The sequence below is a fragment of the Pongo abelii genome, chromosome 1, assembly GCF_028885655.2.
Source record: "Pongo abelii isolate AG06213 chromosome 1, NHGRI_mPonAbe1-v2.0_pri, whole genome shotgun sequence".
NCBI lineage: Eukaryota > Metazoa > Chordata > Mammalia > Primates > Hominidae > Pongo > Pongo abelii.
Genome location: NC_071985.2, coordinates 48,602,902 through 48,616,898, shown reverse-complemented (window position 1 = coordinate 48,616,898; position 13,997 = coordinate 48,602,902).

The following is a 13,997-nucleotide window of genomic DNA, read 5'->3' as shown; positions in this document are numbered from 1 at the left end:
TGGCTGCTCTGTATTTTGTCCCTCTTAAAATATGCGGTCTGTTCCGTGGTGGGCAGGTCTGTATAAAGCTACCCTTAAAATCCAAGGAAGCTGAGAGGTCAAAGAAAGAGGTTGATGAATCCAGTTTCTGCGAAAGAAACTACTCCAGAGGCGGAGGCAGGAGAATTACTTGAACCCAGGAGGCGGAGGTTGCAGTGAGCCCAGATCGCGCCACTGCACTCCAGCCTGGGAGGCAGACGGAAACTCCGTCTCAAAAAAAAAAAAAAAAAAAAAAGACCCGGCGTGGTGGCTCACGCTTGTTATCCCAGCACTTTGGGAGGCTGAGGGAAGTGGATCACCCGAGGTCAGGGGTTTGAGACCACCCTGACCAACATGGCAAAACCACATCTCTACTAAAGATACAAAAATTAGCCGGGCATGGTGGCGTGTGCCTGTAGTCCCAGCTACTTGGGAGGCTGAGGTAGGAGAATCGCTTGAAACTGGGGGGTGGAGGTTGCAGTGAGCTGAGATTGCGCACTGCACTCCAGCCTGGGTGACCGAGCCAGACTCTGTCTGAAACAAAACAAAAAACAAAACAGAAGCCATGTCCCAGGAGGCTGCGAGACGAGATGATGGACCCCCCAGCCATCACCCACCATGGCCCAGGGCTTCTATACAATAGGAGTCAGACATGGTGGGTGTGCCTCTAGTCCCAGCTACTGGGAGGCTGAGGTGGGAGAATCACTGGAGCCCAGGACATCAAGGTTGCAGTGAGCTATGAGCATGCCACTACCCTGTCTCTAAGAAACTAACAAATATACCTTAGAGAAGGAATGTGTTGGACAATTAAAATCAACCCCTCAGGAAAAAGCAAGAATGCTATGCAAATCTGCCCTAAGGGCAGCATTTATGGTAAGGGTTGTTTCGACCTAAGGACAGGATTTACAGCAACAATAGATAAAGTAAGTCCGGGCCCGGTGGCTCACGCCTGTAATCCCAGCACTTTGGGAGGCCGAGGCGAGTGGGTCAGGAGGTCAGGAGATCGAGACCATCCTGGCCAACATAGTGAAACCCCGTCTCTACTAAAAATACAAAAATTAGCTGGGCATGGTGGTGAGTGCCTATAGTCCCAGCTATTCAGGAGACTGAAGCAGGAGAATCTCTTGAACTCAGGAGGTGGAGGTTGCAGTGAACTGAGATGGCGCTACTGCACTCCAGCCTGGCAATAGAGCAAGACTCCGTCTAAAAAAAAAAAAAAAATAGATCAAGTAGAAATCTTAGCGGTATTCTGGGAACAGAGATTAATCGGAAGTCAATATGGTGGCCAAAACGAAAAGAAAAGGAAAAAATAAAACAAAAAGAAGAAAAAAAAAGAAGTCAATATTGTAGGCCAGGTGCTGTGGCTCATGCCTGTGACCCTAGCATTTTGGGAGGCCGAGGTGGGCAGACTGCCTGAGCCCAGGAGTTCGAGACCAGTGTGGGCAACATGGTAAAATCCTGTCTCTAATAAAAATACAAAAAATCAGCCGGGAGAGGTGATGTGCACCTGTAATCCCAGGTACTTGGGAGGCTGAGGCATGATAAAACCCAGGAGGTGGAGGTTGCGGTGAGCTGAGATCTCACCACTGCACTCCAGCTGCATTGGCGACACAGCGAGACTCTATCTCAAAAAAAACAAAAACAAAAACAAAAAAAAAACGTCAATATGGTGGATTAGCATCCAACGTGGGGTTGCTTCAGGCCCCATAGGGTCCAAGACAGCCCACAGTCCTGAGGGTGTGGCCTGACCAGAGCAGAGTGCAGTGGGACGGTGACTTTTTTGATCTGGGCATGCTATGTATGCATCATGTGCAGCCCTACAGGTGAAGTGGGTGCCTAGTTATGTGGATGCTGGTGAGCTGGTGTTGAGTGTCTGGAAAGAACCTCCTTTTCTCTCATTTCAGGTGCCGGAAATCATCCAGTACATTTAACACCACATGAACAGCATTACAGAAACCACAGCCCAAAAGACCATTAAGAAGATCCTGTATCTGCTGTCCCAGCACTACACTGATGAAGTTATCCTGACACTATTGAAGATAGAAGATCAGTCACAAAAGTAGGTGACTTTTGATCCCACAAGTACATGCCCCCAATAGTCTATTTGCTTCTTCTTAAAACATATTCAGGACCTGCGCAGTGGCTCACTTCTGTAATCCCAGCACTTTGGGAGGCCCAGGTGGACAGATCACCTGGGGGTCAGGAGTTCAAGACTAGCCTGGCCGACATGGTGAAACCCCGCCTCTACTAAAAATACAAAAAATTAGCCAGGCATGGTGGCGGGTGCCTGTAATCCCAGCTATTCAGGAGGCTGAGTCAGGAGAATTGCTTGAACTTGGGAGGCAGAGGTTGCAGTGAGCCGAGATCACGCCATTGAACTCCAACCTGGGCAACAAGAACGAAACTCCATCTCCAAAAAAAAAAAAAGGAAAAAAGTAGCGGCTGGGCACGGTGGCTCACGCCTGTAATTTCAGCACTTTGGGAGGCCGAGGTGGGTGGATCATCTGAGGTCAGGAGTTCAAGACCATCCTGGCCAATATGGTGAAACCCCATTTCTACTAAAAATACAAAAATTAGCCAGGCGTGGTGGCGAGGGCCTGTAATCCCAGCTACTCAGGAGGCTGAGGCAGGAGAATCGCTTGAACCTGGGAGGCGGAGTTTGCAGTGAGCCGAGATTGTGCCACTGCACTCCCGCCTGGGAGATAGAGTGAGACGCTGTCTCATATATATATATATATAGATAGCTGTTCTAACAAGTGTGTGGTCGCCTCTCATTGTGGTTTTAATTTGCATTTCCCTAATTCAATTGCAACTAATGATGATGGGCATCGTTTCATGTCTTTCTTTGCCATTCATATATCTTCTTTAGTCAAGTGTCCAAGTCTTTTACCCATTTCATTGTTGGGTCATTTGTTTTCTTACTGGTGAGTTTTGAGAGTTCTTTATATATTCTGTATACAAGTTTTTTGTCAGATATACGATTTTCATGTCTATCTCCCATTTTGTGGATTGTCTTTTCATTCTCTTAAGAGTTCAAAAGTTTGTAATTTGATGAAATCCAGTGTTTTGTTTCTTATGAATCATATTTAGAGTCATAGGTATTTCTTTCCATGATTTCTTCTAGACGTTTTAACTTTTGTGTTTTATATTTATGTTTATATTTCACTTTTACTTAACTTTTTAGAAAGTGTGAGGAATGGGACTAGGTTCAGTTTGTTGCATATAGAAATCTAATTGTTCTTGCACCATTTGTTGCAGAGATTATCATTTCTCCACTGAATTGTCTTTGCACATTTATCAAAAATCAATTGATGGCTGGGCGTGGTGGCTCACGCCTGTAATCCCAGCACTTTTGGAGGCCAAGGTGGGTGCATCACTTGAGGTCAGGCGTTCGAGACCAGTCTGGCCAACATGGCAAAACCCCATCTCTACTAAAAATACAAAAACTAGCCGGGGATGGTTGCTTGCACCTGTTATCCCAGCTACTTGGGAGGCTAAGGCATGAGAATCACTTGAACTGGGGAGGTGGAGGTTGCAGTGAGCCAAGATCGCGCCACTGCACTCCAGCCAGGGTGACAGAGCAAGACCCTGCCTAAAAAAAAAAAAAAAAAAAAAAAAAATCAGTTGACAGTATTTGTGTGCCTCTAATTATGGGCTCTCTTCTGATCCATTAAGCTATATGTCAGTTCTTTCATCAATACCGTACTGTCCCTAATAGTGTAGTTTTATATTAAGTATTAAATCAGGTAGGATGAGTTCTTCAATTTTATTACTTTTTTTTTTTTTTTTTTTTTTTTTGAGATAGAGTCTGACTGTCACCCAGGCTGGAGTGCAGTGGTGCAATCATAGCTCACTGCAGCCTTGAACTTTTGGGCTGAAGCAATCCTCCCACTTCCACTTCCTGAGTAGCTGGAACCACAGGCACATGCCACCTTACCCAGCCTTTTTTTTTTTTTTTTTTGGTAGAAATGGGGTCTTGCCATGTTGCATGGCTGGTCTCAAACTCCTGAGCTCAAATGATTCTCCCGCCTCAGCCCAAGTGCTGGGATTACAGGTTGTGAGCAATTGCACCTGGCCTATAACTCTTTCTCAAAATTGTTTTGGCTATTTTATTTTCTTTCCTTTTCCATATAATTTTTTTTTTTTTTTTTTTTTTTGAGACAGAGTCTCACTCTGTCACCCAGGCTGGAGTGCAATGACATGGTCTTGGCTCACTGCAACCTGCACCTCCCAGGTTCAAGTGATTCTCTCACCTCAGCCTCCCAAGCAGCTGGGACTACAGGTGCGTGCCACCACACCCAGCTGATTTTTGTGTTTTTAGTGAAGACAGGGTTTCACTATGTTGGCCAGGCTGGTCTCAAACTCCTGATCTTGTGATCTGCCTGCCTTGGCCTCCCAAAGTGCTGGGATTACAGGCATGAGCCACCGCACCTGGCCCACTTTTCCATATAAATTTTATAATTTATATAGAATATTTATTTATTTAAAAATATGCTGGTGATATTTTTATTGGGATTATGTTGCATCTATAGATAAGTATAAGGAGAATTGACAACTTCACAATATTGAGTTTCTGGTCCATGAACATAGCATATCTCGTCATTTATTTAGGTCTTTAATTTCTTTCATCAGTCTTTTGTATTTTTCAGCATGCAGATCTTGTGAATATTTTGTTAGTTTTATACCTAAGTATTTTTGTGCAATTGTAAATGGTACATAAATATTTAAAAAATTTTTAATTGTTTACTACTGCTATATAGAAATAACATCAATTTTTGTATATTGACTTTCATTGACCTTATATCCTGCAATAAGTGAGGTTTCACTTATTAGTTCTTGGAGCTTTTTAATAGATTCACTGGAGTTTTCTACATAAACCATCATATCATCTGTAAATAGAGGCAGTTTATAGTGTTTCTTTTTCTTCCGAATTTGTGTTTCTTTTTCTTGCTTTATCACACTGGTTGGGACTCCTAGCATAATGCTGCGTATGAGTGATGAGAGTGGACATCTTTGCTTTATTCCCAATCTTAGAGGAAAAACTTTCAGTCTTTCACCATTAAGGATGGTGCTGGATGGTAAGGTTTTGTTGTTGTTGATGTTAGATGTCCTTTATCAAGTTAAGAAAGTTTCCTTCTATTTCTAGTTTGTTGCGAGTGTTTACCACAAATGGAGATTATCACAAATGTTTTTACTACATCTATTGAGATAATTGTGTGGTTTTTCTTTTGTATTCTGTTAATATAATAAATTACATTTTTGACCGTGGAGCCAGCCTTGCATTCCCAGGATAAAGCCCATTTGGTTGTGATGTATTATCTTTTTAACATATTGCTGGATTCGATTTGCTAATATTTTGTTGAGGACTTTTGTGTCTATTTGGTTGAGGATTTTTTTCATGGGAGATATTTGGTCTGTAGTTTTTTCTTTCATTAATTTATTCTTTCTCTTTTTTCTTGTACTGTCTTCGGTTTTTGTGCCAAGATAATGCTGAACTCAAGATTGTTTTGGGAGTATTTTCTTTTCCTTTTTCTTTTTCTTTTTTTTGTTTTTTTGAGAGACAGTCTTGTTCTGTTGCCCGGGCAGGAGTGCAGTGGCGTGATCTTGGCTCACTGCAACCTCCACCTCCCAGGTTCCAGTGATTCTCCTGCCTTAGCCTCCTGAGTAGCTGGGACTACAGGCATGTGCCACCACACCTGGCTAATTTTTGTATTTTTTAGTAGAGAAGGGTTTCACCATATTGGCCAGGCTGTCATCAAACTCCTGACCTCATGATCTGCCTACCTCGGCCTCCCAAAGTGCTGGGATTACTGGAGTGAGCCACCATGTCCAGCCTATTTTCTTATTTTCTATTTTTTGGAGGAGATTGCGTTAAATTGGTATTACTTTTTTTTCTAAACATTTAGTGGAATTCAATACTGAAACCATCTGGATCTAGAGTTGTATTTGTTGGAAGTTTTAAAACTATGGATTGAATTTATTTAGTAGTTAGGGTCATTCAGATTATCTATTAATTTGCTCATCTTCTTTTAGTCTCTTAAGGTGGAAGTGTAAATTACTAATTTGAGAACTTTCTTCTTTTTTAAAATAAGCATTTTAATGCTATGAATGTTCCTCTAAGCATAGCTTTAGCTGCATCTAACAAATTTTGATATATTGTATTTTCATTTTCATTTAGTTTAAAAATTTTTTCTAATTTTCCTTGAGTCTTTTTCTCTCACCCATGAATTACTTAGAAGTATTGTTAATTTCCAAATATTTGTGGATTGTCCAGGTATATTTCTGTTACTGATTTCTAGTTTAAATTTATTGTGGCCAGATAACATACTTTATGTGATTTCTATTCTTTAAAATTTGCTCAGGTTTGTTTTGTAGCCCAGAATGTGGTATATTGTGGGGAATGCTCATGTGCACCTACAAAGCATGTGTATTCTGGCCAGGTGCAGTGGCTCATGGCTGTAATCCCAGAACTTTGGGAGGTCAAGGTGGCTGCATCACCTGAGGCCAGGAGTTTGAGACCAGCCTGGCCAACATGGTGAAAACCTGTCTCTACTAAATACACAAAAATTAACGAGGGACGGTGGTACGCGCCTGTACACCCAGCTACTCAGGAGGTTGAGACAGGAGAATCGCTTGAACCTGGGGGGTGGAGGTTGCAGTGAGCTGAGATCCCACCACTGCACTCCAGACTGGGTGACAAAGTGAGAGCCTGTCTCAAAAAAAAAAAAAAGAATGAGTATTCTGCTGTTGTTGTCTGGAGTGTTCTATAAGTTAGGTTATAGAACAACACAGTGTTGTTCAAGACTTTTATAACCTTGCTGATTTTCTGTCTACATATTCTGTCAATTACTGAGAGAGGATTGTTGAAGTCTCCCAATATGCTTATGGATTTATCTATTTGTTCCTTTAGTTTTATCATTTTTTGCTTCATGTATTTCATTAGGTGTATATACATTTAAGATTGCTACATCTTCTTGATGAATGGACTGTTCTATCATTAATTAGTGTCCCTCTTTGTCCCTGGTAATACTCTTTGTTCTGAAGTTCTCTTTGTCTGATGTTAGTATGGCCATTTTTGCTTTTCAAACAGTTTGTATTTGTGTGGTATATCTTTTTCCATTCTTTTAACTAATATGTATAATTATATTTAAAATGCTTTTTTAATATAGCATATGGTTGGACTTGTGTTTTTATCTAACCTAACAATCTCTACCTTTTAGTTTGTGTATTTAAATCATTTATAATTAATGTAATTAATAATATGTTTGGCTTTAAGTCTACCATTTTATGATTTATTTTGTTTTTCCCCTTTGTTTTTTATTCCTGTGTTTCCCTTTCCTGCATTCTTTCAAATTGTTTGAATTTTTTTAGGCATTCTATTTTAACTTATCTATTAGATTTTGATTCTTTGTACCAATTTTTAGTGGATTCCTGGGCATTTATATACCTAAACTTTTATAGTCTACTTACATACCTAAACTTCCATAGTCTGCTTAGAGTTAGTATTTCACAGTTTTGAGAAAATGTAGAAGCTTTCACTATACAGCTTCTTTTACCTTACTTACTTTCTTTTCAGACTGTCTTGTAGGCTGGAGCACAGTGGCACGATCTCAGTCACTGCAACTTCCGCCTCCTGGGTTCAAGCGATTCTCCTGCCTCAGCCTCCCGAGTAGGTGGGATTACAGGCACGTGTCACCATACCCAGCTAATTTTTGTATTTTTAGTAGAGATGGGGTTTCACTATGTTGGCCATGCTGGTCTCAAACTCCTTGAACCTCAAGTGATCCGCCCGCCTCAGCCTCCCAAAGTGCTGGGATTACAGGTGTGAGCCACCTTGCCCGGCCTAATTTTTGCTTTCAATAGTCATACATATTTTTAAACTTAAGGGGAGAAAAACAGTCTGTTACATTTACTCATATATTTGCCATTCCTGTTGCTTTATCTTCATTGTTAAAATTTCAACTTTCACTCTGATAAAATTTCTTTTCTGCTTGAAGAACTTCATTAGCATTTCATTTAGAGCATGTCTTTGAGCGACAAATTCTTAGTTTTCTTCCATATGAGAATGTTTCAATTTTACCTTTTTTTTTTTTTTTTTGAGGCAGAGTTTTGCTCTTGTCACCCAGGCTGGAGTGCAATGGTGCGATCTCTGCTCACTACAACCTCTGCCTCCTGGGTTCAAGTGATTCTCCTGTCTCAGCCTCCCGAGTAGCTGGGATTACAGGAGCCCAACCACCATGCCCAGCTAATTTTTTTGTATTTTTAGTAGAGACGGGGTTTTGCCATGTTGGCCAGGCTGGTCTCGAACTCCTGGCCTCAAGTGATATGCCTGCCTTGGCCTCCCAAAGTGCTGGGATTACAGGTGTGAGCCACTGTGCCCAGCCAATAAATTTCTGTTTATTATAAATTACCCAATCTATGAGATTTTGTCATAGCAGCACAATACAAACTGAGACAATGGCAAAGGGGCTTTTTCAGCTAAGAATCTTGAGAAGGGGAGATTATTGTGAATTACTCAAGTGGGCTCTTAATGTAATCACAATGTGTCTTGTGATTGATGTATCTTATTCGAACTTCACTGCACTTCTTGAATCTGTAAATGTATGTCTCTCACCAAATTCGGGAAGTTTTAGGTCATTATTTCTTCAGATATTTTTTTCTGTACCAGTCTCTTTTTCTTTTTATAAGATTTCAATGACATGAATATTTGACTTTTTAATGGTGTCCTATAAGTCCCTGAAGCTCTGTTAATTTCTTTCTAATTTCTTAGTTCGTCAGATTGGTGTAATTTTTATTGATTCATCTGCAAGTTCATGAACTCTTCTCTCTGTAATCTCCATTTTCCTCTTGATCTCATCCAGTGAATTTTTGTTTCAGATATTGTATTTTTCAGTTCTAAAATTTCCATTTGGGTATTTTAAAAAGTAGCTTATTCCTCAGCTAAGAACATGAGGAAATCCATCTTTCCACTTCTTTCTTTGTTTCTTTGCTTCTGTCTCTCTCTCTCTCTCTTTAGTTCTTTTTTCAGACAGAGTCTTGCTCTGTTGCCCCAGGTAGGGTGCAGTGGCATGATCATAGCTTACTGCAGACTCAACCTCCTAGGTTAAAGCTATCCTCCCATCTCAGCCTCCTGAGTAGCTGGGATCACAGGGATGTGGCACCATACCCAGCTAATTTTTTAAAACTTTTTGCAGAGACAGGGTCTCTCTATGTTGCCCAGGCTAGTCTTGAACTCCTGGGCTCAAGTGATCTCCCGCCTCAGCCTCGCATAGTGCTGGGATTACAGGTGTGATCCACCACTCCTGACCTTTCCATTTATTTCAGTTATGTAAATCTTTACCTCATGGAGCATGGTTAAAATGTCTACTTAAAGTATTATTATTATTATTTTTAGACAGGGTCGTGCTCTGTTACTTGGGCTAGAGTGCAGTGACGTGATCATAGCTCACTGCAACCTAGAACTCCTGGGCTCAAGTGATCCTCCTGCCTCAGCCCTCAAGTAGCTAGGACTACAGGCATATGCCACCATGCCCGCTATTTTTTAAATTCATTTTTTAGAGAATGGATCTCACTATGTTGCTCAGGCTGGTCTTGAACTCCTGGCCTCAAGGGATCCTTCTGCTTTGGCCTTCCAAAGTGTTGGGATTATGGGTGTGAGCCAATGCACCCGGCAATCTCTCAGAGTTTTAGCTGCCTGTGCTGCTACAGCTGCACAACTGGATCTGGCTTCAGGGTGATGAAATGAGAAAAAAGAGAGAGAGAGAGAAAAAAAAAATAGCTCTTCCCCTACCCCTACGCTCAGTGGGCCACAGTGCCCTGTGTTAGGTGCTTTTGTTGCTGCCCCAACTGCTTCTACTGTACAGCTCTGCATGTGGAGTCACTCTCAGGACAGAGCTTGGGAGAGGACAGAGACAAAGAAAGAAAGAAACAAAGATTCCAACCATACTTCTCCAACTCACAAGGACCCATTTTCCCAGTCCTCTGGCCAGAGAGACAGAGTTTTACTCAGATTTTGTTGCCTGTGCCTGCTGCATAGTTCAGCACTCGGGTCACCTTCAGGTCAAAGCTGGAAGATAATAGAGAAAAAAGAATTCTGGGAAACTCACTCAAATGTTGTTTTTCCAGTGTTGGGAGGTAGTTGCTTTTTGTATTTGTCCAGTGTTTTTAGTTTTAATTGGTGCGAGAGCTAGGCTGGAATGGGCTTGCTCTGTCCTAGCAGATTGTGTAGACTCTCTTACTAGGGAAATTAGGGTTGCTTGTTGTTAATTTCCTTTATCATGAGAGGGAAGTGTCTTTCTATTCTATATCTGCTGAGTATTTTTTTTCCACTGATGTGGAATTGTTTAATGAAAGGTTGATATCTATAATTAGAGTGTTTTCTTTTGGGTTGGGGATGGTTTGAGACAGAGTCTCGCTCCGTAGCCCAGGCTGGAGTGCAGTGGTGCAATCTTGGTTCACTGCAATCTCTACCTCCCGGGTTCAAGCGATTTGCCTGCCTCCCGAGGAGTTGGGATTACAAGCCTGTGCCACCATGAGCAGCTAATTTTTGAATTTTTAGTAGAGATGAGGTTTCATCATGTTGGCCAGGCTGGTTTCAAACTCCTGACCTCAGGTGATCTGCCTGCCTTGGCCTCCCGAAGTGCTGGGATTACAGGCGTGAGCCACTGCACCCGGCTGGACAAAGTTATAATTTGATAGGAAGAAAAAGTTCTGGCATAGTAGAGTGACTGTGGTCAACAGTAAGGTATCATACATTACAAAACAGCTGGAGGAGAGGCTTTTGAATGCTTTCAACACAAAGAAATGGTAAAATCTGCTGAGTTTTTTGAAAAATAAAAAATAGACTTTGAAAAATACCAAATGCCATTACAACATCTAATGACATATTTATACAGATGTATACAGGTTACTTTCTTTAGCCTTTTAATTTCCAAGTGGTTAGATATTTTGATCATCTTTTTCTAGTTTTATTGGATGATAACTGGAAAACATGATTTAAATGTCTTCTCCTTTTGAGAATGTGTTGAGGGGTTCTTTTGTGTGTATAGACCAGGAAGATTAATGTTATCAATTTTACTATATGTTTAATGGCTATTTGAAATAAATTTATATTCTCTACTGCATGCAAAGTCATCTATTAGACCAGGCTTATTTATTATTTATTTTCCTTTCTTGTATGTTTTTAAAGTACAGATGGGTCTCACCATGTCACCCAGGCTGGTCTTGAACTCCTGGGCTCAAGCAATCTTCCCTCCTCAGCCTCCCAAAGTGCTGGGATTGCAGGTGTGAGCCACCTCGCTCAGCCAGACCAAGCTTATTTAATTGTTTTATAATATCTCATTGTACGATTACTACAAACTTATTTTACCCATTTTTTTTTAATGACTATTTGTTGTTTCCAGCTTCTTGCTATTATTAACAGTGCTGTTATGCTCATTCTTACTCTAATATCGTGTTTAGATTTATAGGCATGTTTACCATTTTATTTGCTCACCATCCCTTGCACCTCAAACTTTCCTTAGGAAATTATTTTTCTTTTCCCTAAATGGGAAAGAAAAAACAATACCTCGAAAGGTATTATTTAGGAGTTTATCCTCTAGCGAGACTCTATTGATCAAACCATCTATTTTTGTTTATCTATAAATAAAGCAAATCTGCATTAAATGATAGATTTGTTGGGAACTTGTGGGTTGATGTTTATTTTTGTTCCACACTTGGAAGATTTATCCCACTGTCTTCTGCTCTCTACTGTTTCTGTGGAGAAGTGGCTGTCAGTCTCATTGCCATTCTTTCACTGACGACTCATTTTTTCTCTCTTGTTTTTGTCCCCAGAGCATACCGTGTATTGTTTGCCAGCTGTGAAAGTCTGTCTTCACCTCTTATCTCACCTTCACTTCCTCAATGCTTTCTCTTCCTGTTTCAAAAAGGCCATGACTTCTTGAGGACACTAAGCACATTTTCTTAAAATTTTATCTTATTTGTAGCAAATGCTTTTCAGATATGTACTTTTCTTCTGAGTGTGATTTTGCCAGGTAAAAATTAGAGGGGAGACATGCTAGGCAAAGGGAAAGGCATGTGCCCAATGATAGAGGAGAGAGAGCTTGTCCATGGGATGAGGCTGGGTGTGCTGTGCAGGGCTGGTGATCAGACTCGGCCTAAAGAGGGGTGTGGTCATGCTGGGTATTAAGGATGACAGGGGAAAGCCTGGAAGACAGATGCAGTGGCCTGAGGGTGGGTGGGTAGTGAGAGCTTGGACAGGCCAGAGAGAAGGGACCCACAGCGAGGCTCTTCTCACCGATCTGACACATTCAAGTGTGGTCAACAAGCTTTGGCTTCAGATATTTTCTCAAACCAGGTTCACAGACCAAGTGAACATTTCCAGATTTGTGTGAGATGACAAAGAACAGGGAGGTCTGGAGGTGATGGAAAGATGAAAGGAATAGAAGGAAAAAAGAGGCGATAATGAAGAGAGAGACAAGAAAGGAGGAAGAAACCAGGGGAGCTAGGGGCCTGGGCAAAGGAGCCTAGAGTCGCCTCCCCTGGAAGCACTGTGGGGCCTGTGGAGAGTGGGTTACCTGGAGTGGGCAACTGTGTCCGTGGGTTTCTGACTCTGCAGGGGGGTTTGCAAACCCTGGGAAATCCTGGCATCCTTCCCCAAAAGCTACGAAATGATCATGGACTACCTGCTCCAGAGGCTGACTCCACACCGGAGACCAAAGGACCAGGAGCTCAGCCACAGAACACAGATCTCACCATTGATTGTATGGAAAGGCCAGCAGAGGGGGGCCGGGGTGGGGAAGGGGACTCCCTGCTGTCCTGTCCTCAGCTGCCTTGGGCTCTTTGGCCTTGACCTTTTAGGTATCAGTGTTTGGTAGAACAGTCTAATGGCAGTCTTGGAGTTGGGTTGCAGGGAGGGTTTTCCAGTTAACTTTGCTTTGTCAGGGAGATAGAAGAACTGGATTCCCCAGCTCCTCTTTAACTCTCAAAGATGGTAAGAGACTAAAACAACCACCATGATTAGAAGAGTGCTTTAAAATAATGACATTCTAGAAATTGCCCTTTATTTTTCTGGCTCACACTAATTTAGTCTTCACTTGCTCTAGCAGCATGGGTTTTACTGGGCAAGTCTGTCATGGTGATGGGTTGTGGAAAGAGATTTCCTGGTGACAGGACCTATGAGTTGAAGATATGATAATGCCTCACTCTCCTCCTCCCTCCCAGGCCACCAGGGCCATCCATGAGCTCCTGCTGGAACCCAGTCGGTGGATGGAGGTGCAGTCCTTCTTCTTCTCCTTGTTCATGGCCCTGCTGTTCCAGATCTCCTTTTTGGTGGTTGAAGGGGGCGCTGAAATAAGCCAGGATCAGCAACACATAGCTGAATGGATGGACCCTATACGGCACCTTTGGTGTTTGCTAGTGATTATGCTCCAGGGACCATCATCTTAGCACCTTCTCCTGACTTGGTGTCAGCCTGCTGGGCCTGAATCCCTCTGCACACCCTCCTGCCAGGGCACTTAACAGGTTCCCCATGCGTCATTTCAAGAAGCCTCCCTGGACTTAAAAAATTATATTTTATTATTTTACTTTTTTAGAGACAGGGTCTTGCTATTTTGCCCAAGCTGGTCTTGAACTCCTGGCCTCAAGCCATCCTTTTCTCTCAGCCTCATGTGTTGCTGGGATTACTGGTGCAAGTCCAGCTGTCTGGACTTTTTAGAAAAGACTCCTTCTTTAAACGTGGCCTACTAGGCTGATGCAGAGATTCTGCACCAAAATGAGATCAATACTGTGGATAAAACACACATCTGAGTCCACAGACCTGGATTGCATTCTTACCCTTCTGCTGGCTCACTGTGTCACCTTGCAGATGCCACATCTCTCTTGGCCTCAGTTGCTTCACTTGTAAAATATTAGCCTGGGTCTCTGGGGCTGTCCCACCACCAGCAGTTCATGATCCTGAGAAAGCTTTGGGAGTCGGGCAG